We start from the raw sequence: 7,640 nt of genomic DNA, 5'->3' as shown, positions 1-7,640 counted from the left end.
TTCATCCCACCTCTGCCCCTATCCTTTGCTGCAGCAATGGTGGCAGAGCCTTCAGCTACCTTGCATCTGCATTCTGGAAATCCTTCCCAAACCCATATGCCCTGCTACATCTTTCCCCAAAAAGCCTCCATCTCTGACTCAGTCACTTCCTTCAGCTCTTGCTTGGTGTCTAACCCTACATCATGAAGTGCTTTGGGATGCCGTACTGTATTAAAAAGGTGTAATTGTAGTGCAAGTTCTTGGTAGTTAAGAGAGGTTAAATACCAATAATATTCTCCCATTAAGTTCTTTTCAATATTTTTGTCACATTTCAAAACACATCAGCCAAATTCTATGTATACTAGGAACTCACCATTTTTTTTGTTTCCCTCCAAGTCTGTCTTCACTACTGTGCTTTCCTGCACGTTGGGCCCAGAGAAAGTTCATTCTCTCCTCCTCCAATTTTCTTTTCTTTCCCTACACTGGGGGAGACATTTGTGTTGGGTGCCGAATGAGCGCGATATCGGTATTGCGTGTTCAGGCCTGTCCAACCACAGCAGTCGGGAGGCCCAAACCACTCAGTTCAGGCCTCGTAAACGTTTTTGTTGAGGAGCAAAATCGACCCGCCACTGCATGCAGCGGGCCGGCAAGTAAGCCCTATTGGAGGGGGGAAGCAGATGCTGGGGGGCAAGACCGGCTGCCAGTGGGCCGGAAGATTTTTGTGAGGCCCGTTGGGGTACTTCTACTCCTCCTAGCCCCATAAAAATCTTAAAAAGAAACACAGAAAACTTATCTCTTGGGAGAGGCCTCCGGTAGTGCATTTAAGGACTGCTGGTTAGGCCTCTCAAAGTGGAACTGGCATGCTTTGCCCATTTCTCTTTGAAAGCTGCAATCGAGGTACTACAACGGGTGTAGGACCAGAATTTGCATATTTAAACAGCCTGTTTTGGATGGGAGTGCTGGGCTCCCATTTAAAGGCCAGCCTGAAAGTTGATTCAGATGGGCAAATTGGTGCACAAGGTCCCCACCAGATTTTCAACTGCCAGTCAACTGTTTTTCAGGCGAGAAACAGGTGACCGGCATTTACAAGTCTCCCCCACCATCTCTACGTGGTTCCTGCCTCAGATGTTCCAGCAGAAACCATGAACTCATAAATCCTGACGTTATGGATATGAGACCATGTCCTACCGCACATCATCAGCATGAACTGATAAAGCAACACAGTGCTCTACCGGGCCACCTACTGGACTAGGTTTCACAAGTTCCCAAAACATTAGCTGTGACTGTGCTCGAGTACAACACCTTACCAAGTCACCATTCAGCTCTCCAACATCATTCAAAAACTCAGAAATTTCATGTGGACTGATCATCACATAAATCTGGAAATAAAGCAACAGTCAGTTTGAGTACTTGGTGTTTAGTGTATTCATGTACTCACAACAGCAATAACTAAAATGCATATAGAGTATGCATCATGGTACTGTTACAGTACTCCACTTATGTGTCATTAATACTCCATGTATATTAGATACACATATACCTTTTTGTAACCCCCCCACCCCACTGAACTTGACAGAAAGTTTGATGAATCTCTTTACATTTTATCTGTGAATCGCTTACACTAGCAGAAGTTATATAGAAAACTAGTTATATGTGTTGGGATCCAAAGGGTCAGTCAGTCTCTCATAGTAATAAAACATTGCTACAGCTCAGTCTTTAAAATGGATAATGAGCAACTTGTGTGAGATTAACTGACTGAAAATATTTCCAAGATTGCTGCTCCCATGGAACAACCACTGCTAATGGTTTGCTGGCAATACAAGTTACAATATTACCATTATGGCTGTTAACTTCTCTCCTACCTGTCATCAGCCTGGTCGTGCGTAATGGTCTCCATCATTTCTCTGTGATAGCTCTGTATGACACTAATTTCAACATGTTCTATACAGTTCATAAAATATTGCCACAAAATGTGGACGAGATACACTTTGACCTGATTTCTGCCAATTATCCAAACCTACATGCCAACGGTTAATGTCATGAAGCAAGTTTCTGAATTGTTAGGATACTCAATTTATTTAGAGAATTATAAATGTTGCAAGTAAAAAAGTTCCTTTCAAAGCAATGTTTTTTTCTTACTATTTCTTAGAGTAGTATATTCAGACCTTCTTATTGCTGAATGGATAATTGCATTGCGCAGTACTGAGGTCCCACTTTCCATCACCGTTTGTGCAGTTAGCCAATCTCAGCTGGGGTGGTAGTGAGGGCAGCTTCATTGGGCCCTTCTCTAGTTTGATTATAGAGGAGAAAAAAATTAAGAAAAATAGGCCAAGGTAGCTGAGTTGCCATCCAACAATCCCTGCTGTAATTGCACGTGTATGGGTGTAGGTAAGGATAGGATGGGACTTCACTGTGACACCCCCTTACTGTTGACAGTCACTAGCCAAGCTCACGCACTTGAAGAATGTGTTACTTTGTCCAAGTAACCAAAGCAGGAACTAAGTGTCAGAAAACATATTTGAAAGTTCTTTATCTGAATGCACGTAGCATTCGTAACAAAATGGATGAGTTAACGGCACAAATAACTATGTATGGGTATGATCTTGTGGCCATTACAGTAACATGGCTGCAGGGTGACAACGACTGGGAATTAAATATGCCAGGGTATTTAACAATCAGGAAGGACAGGCAGGAGGGAAGGGGAGGTGGGGTGGCTATGTTAATAAAGGAAGGAATCACTGTAATACAGAGAAATGATATTGGGACAAAGGATCAGGATAATGAAACGGTTTGGGTAGAGATAAGGAATAATAAGGGGAAAAAAACACTAGTGGGCGTAGTATATAGGCCTCCTAATAGTTGCAACTCTGCTGGAAGAAGTATTAATCAGGAAATAGTCAGGGCATGTAATAAGGGAACAGCTATAATTATGGGGGATTTTAACTATCATATTAATTGGACAAATCAAATTGGGCAGGGCAGCCTTGAGGAAGAGTTTATTGAGTGTATTAGGGATGGATTTGTTGAGCAGTATGTAACTGATCCTACAAGGGGGCAAGCAACCTTGGACCTGGTCCTGTGTAATGAGCCAGGATTAATTAATAATGTCTTAGTTAAGGATCCCCTTGGAATGAGTGACCATAACATGGTTACATTCCATATCCAATTAGAGGGTGAGAAGTTTGGTTCTCAAACAAGCGTACTGAGCTTGAATAAAGGAGACTATGATGGTATGAGGGCAGAATTGATTAAAGTGGACTGGGAAAATAGATTAAGGGGTAAGACGGTACATGAGCAGTGGTGTTCATTTAAGGAGTTATTTTACAACTTTCAAAACAAATATATTCCACTGAGGAAAAAAGGGTGTAAAAGAAATGACAGCCATCCGTGGCTAAGTAAAGAAATTAAGGATAGTATCCGACTAAAAACAAGGACATATATGGTAGCCAAACTTAGTGGGAGGATAGAAGATTGGGAAGTCTTCAAAAGACAGCAAAAAGTAACTAAAGGATTGATTAAGAAAGGGAAGATAGATTATGAAAATAAATTAGCAAAAAATATAAAAACAGATAGCAAGAGTTTCTACAGTTATATTAAAAAGAAAAAGGGTGGCTAAGGCAAACGTAGGTCCCTTAGAGGATGAGACCGGGAAATTAATGGTGGGAAACATGGAGATGGCAAAAATGCTGACCAAATATTTTGTTTCAGTCTTTACGGTAGAGGACACTAAGAATATCCCAACACTGGACAAACAGGGGGCTCTGGGGAGAGGGGGGAGGAGCTAAATACGATTAAAATCACTAAGGAATTGGTACTTAGTAAATTAATGGGACTCAAGGCGGATAAATCCCCTGGACCTGATGGCTTACATCCTAGGGTCTTGAGGGAAGTGGCAGTGGGGATTGTGGATGCTTTGGTAATAATTTTCCAAAATTCTCTGGACTCAGCAAAGGTCCCGGCAGATTGGAAAACTGCTAATGTAACACCCTTATTTAAAAAGGGTAGTAGACAGAAGGCTGGAAATTATAGACCAGTTAGCCTAACATCTGTGGTGGGTAAAATTTTGGAGTCTATTATTAAGGAGACAGTAGCAGAACATTTGGACAAATATAATTTAATAGGACAAAGTCAGCATGGCTTTACGAAGGGGAAGTCATGTCTGACAAATTTGCTTGAGTTCTTTGAGGACATAACGTACAGGGTGGATAAAGGGGAACCAGTGGACGTAGTGTATTTAGACTTCCAGAAGGCATTCGACAAGGTGCCACATAAAAGATTATTGCTCAAGATAAAGAATCACTGGATTGGGGGTAATATTCTGGCATGGGTGGAGGATTGGTTATCTAACAGGAAGCAGAGAGTTGGGATAAATGGTTCATTCTCGGACTGGCAACCAGTGGCCAGGGGTGTTCCGCAGGGGTCGGTGCTGGGTCCCCAACTCTTTACGATCTATATTGACGATTTGGAGGAGGGGACCGAGTGCAACATATCGAAGTTTGCAGATGATACAAAGATGGGAGGGAAAGTAGAGAGTGAGGAGGACATAAAAAACCTGCAGGGGGATATAGACAGGCTGGGTGAGTGGGCGGAGATTTGGCAGATGAAATACAATATTGAAAAATGTGAGGTTATGCACTTTGGCAGGAAAAACCAGAGAGCAAGTTATTTTCTTGATGGCAAGAGACTGGAAAGTACTGCAGTACAAAGGGATCTGGGGGTCCTAGTGCAAGAAAATCAAAAAGTTAGTATGCAGGTGCAGCAGGTGATCAAGAAGGCCAACGGAATGTTGGCGTTTATCGCTAGGGGGATAGAATATAAAAACAGGGAGGTATTGCTGCAGTTATATAAGGTATTGGTGAGACCGCACCTGGAATACTGCATACAGTTTTGGTCTCCATACTTAAGAAAAGACATACTTGCTCTCGAGGCAGTACAAAGAAGGTTCACTCGGTTAATCCCGGGGATGAGGGGGCGGACATATGAGGAGAGGTTGAGTAGATTGGGACTCTACTCATTGGAGTTTAGAAGAATGAGAGGCGATCTTATTGAAACATATAAGATTGTGAAGGGGCTTGATCGGGTGGATGCGGTGAGGATGTTCCCAAGGTTGGGTGAAACTAGAACTAGGGGGCATAATCTTAGAATAAGGGGCTGCTCTTTCAAAACTGAGATGAGGGGAAACTTCTTCACTCAGAGGGTGGTAGGTCTGTGGAATTTGCTGCCCCAGGAAGCTGTGGAAGCTACATCATTAAATAAATTTAAAACAGAAATAGACAGTTTCCTAGAAGTGAAGGGAATTAGGGGTTACGGGGAGCGGGCAGGAAATTGGACATGAATTTAGATTTGAGGTTAGGATCAGATCAGCCATGATCTTATTAAATGGCGGAGCAGGCTCGAAGGGCCGATTGGCCTACTCCTGCTCCTATTTCTTATGTTCTTATGTTCTTATAAAGCCACTGCTGCCAATGGAACTGGACACTGGCACAAGTCACCACCTCCAGGAAAGCAAGGGTGAGGATAGACACATTACAGGGAAAATTAGAGAATGGAAGATAAAACAGTGTGCTCAAGTGACAATATACGAAATAAATGAGTCTGAAAAATCAGCTAATTCAATATATATAGAAAAAAGAATTAAAATATAACTTGTATGATTGAATGCAGAATGAAATGCAGAATGAAAACATTTGATGATTCGTTCCTATTCACAAGAAATTAATATAATTATTGAAGCTTTTTGAAGCTAAAGCATGTTTCATTTGTCACTGTGTGATATTAGTATTCACTGCATGATTGTCAATGTCTGAAAGTGGCAGACAGTTTAACATTATTCCACATCAGGATTTGCTTCAGTCCCTTATTCCTCCACAAGTTCTATTCTTTTTATTAGAACTGTTTTCGTGCCCCTCCCCCCATTTTAAACACCATCGTCTGTGCCGTGGTAACCTCAGTGTGTTGGTCATAATCTGACCATCTGATGAGTACTGAAGGACAACAACATTTCCTCAGCTTTAACTTATATCTGATCAGCAGGATTCAAGAGAAAACGACACATAACTGCAACAACTTGCATTTATATAGCACCTTTAACGTAGTAAAACGCCCCAAGACGCTTCACAGGAGCGTAATCAGACGAAAATTGTCACCGAGTCAAGATGATATTAGGATGGGTGACTAACAGCTTGGTCAAAGTGGTAGGTTTTAACTAGGGTCTTAAAGGAGGAGAGTGGTGAAGAGGCAGAGAGGTCCAGGGAGGGAATTCCAGAGCGTAGAGCCTAGATGGCTGAAAGCACGGCCGCCAACGGTGGCGAAAGAAGTGGGGTATGCATAAAAGGCCAGAGTTGGAGGAACGCACAGTTCAGAGGTTGTAGGGCTGAAGGAGGGAGGCCATGGAGGGATTTGAACACCAGGTTGAGAATTTTAAAATCAAGGCATTGGTGGACTGGGAGCCAATGTAGGTCGGCGAGCACAGGGTGATGGTTGATGGTACTTGGTGTGAGTTAAGAGGGTAAATTTTAACCCCATGAACGGGTGGGAACGTAAAAACGTAAAACACAATCCCAAGCCGCCCACTTTCGGTTTTAATGGAGGCGGCTCGAGGGGCCGGCGACCAACACGCTCTCAGGAGGTGGGTCAGCCAGTAAAATCTTTTAAGGAGGCTGCGTGCCTCCATTTTAATAGATTTTTTATTTTCAACTCCTGGGGGCCGGGATTCCTAGGGCTTCTGAGTCAAACCATGTAAGAGGAGGCGAGAAAGGCCAGATCAACAGGTAAGTGCCTTTATTGCACTGCTTGTGGACCAGGAGGAGCAGGAGTGTTTCCTCCAGGCCCAACAAGCTTACCTGCTGCAACCCCGCACGTGATCAACCGACCCGACCCCCCCACAATGTTCAACACCACCCCCCACAATCTCCAACCCCCCCCCGCCCCCCAGGGCTGAATCCCTGATGACCACTGACCCCCCCCATGACTACCACCCCCTCCCCCACCCCGATCTAAGACTTAGCTTCTGGCATCCGTTCCCTGGCTGCTTTCCCATCTGATTGACAGCCAGCCTGTCAATCTGGGTGGCTGTCGGGCAGGAAATGTACTGCAAAAAATTGAAACCCGGAAGTATGGGCTTCCCGTCAGGAAACCCCGCCCCCTGCTCCCCATTAAAATTTTAAATTTTTTTTTAACTCCCCTGCCCATCCTGAGTGGTTAAAATCCCCCCAATGAGTTTATTTTCTGCCAGCACTTGCTCTGACCCACTCTACACAATGCCATTTTCTGATATTTCCTGATCTCCTGTTGTGAGCTGTGAGGTGGTATTACTCTCAGTCTTCAGCATCACTTCAGTACTAACATTGCGACTATTTTATGAAAAAATTATAACAATATATGGTAGAGCAGAAGTAATGACTAATTTAACCTCAGTCTAACGGACATCCATGAATCATTAACGTTTCTTCTCAAGACTAATGTTTCTATCTGAACCTCAGGAGTAAATCTGTCTTACTGTTATTCATCAATCCGCATATATTGCCTAACCTCATCACTATCCAGAGAGGTACAATGTGTTGTTCCATGGTCATATTAACCTGTTAGTGCATATTTTAGATGTACAGTGAAATTTGTCTTGAGGCCCTCTGTATACAAAAACGCTCTAGTGATCACTTAAT

The sequence above is a fragment of the Heptranchias perlo genome, chromosome 17, assembly GCF_035084215.1.
Source record: "Heptranchias perlo isolate sHepPer1 chromosome 17, sHepPer1.hap1, whole genome shotgun sequence".
In the NCBI taxonomy this organism is placed as follows: Eukaryota; Metazoa; Chordata; class Chondrichthyes; order Hexanchiformes; family Hexanchidae; genus Heptranchias; species Heptranchias perlo.
This window is presented reverse-complemented; position numbering follows the sequence as displayed.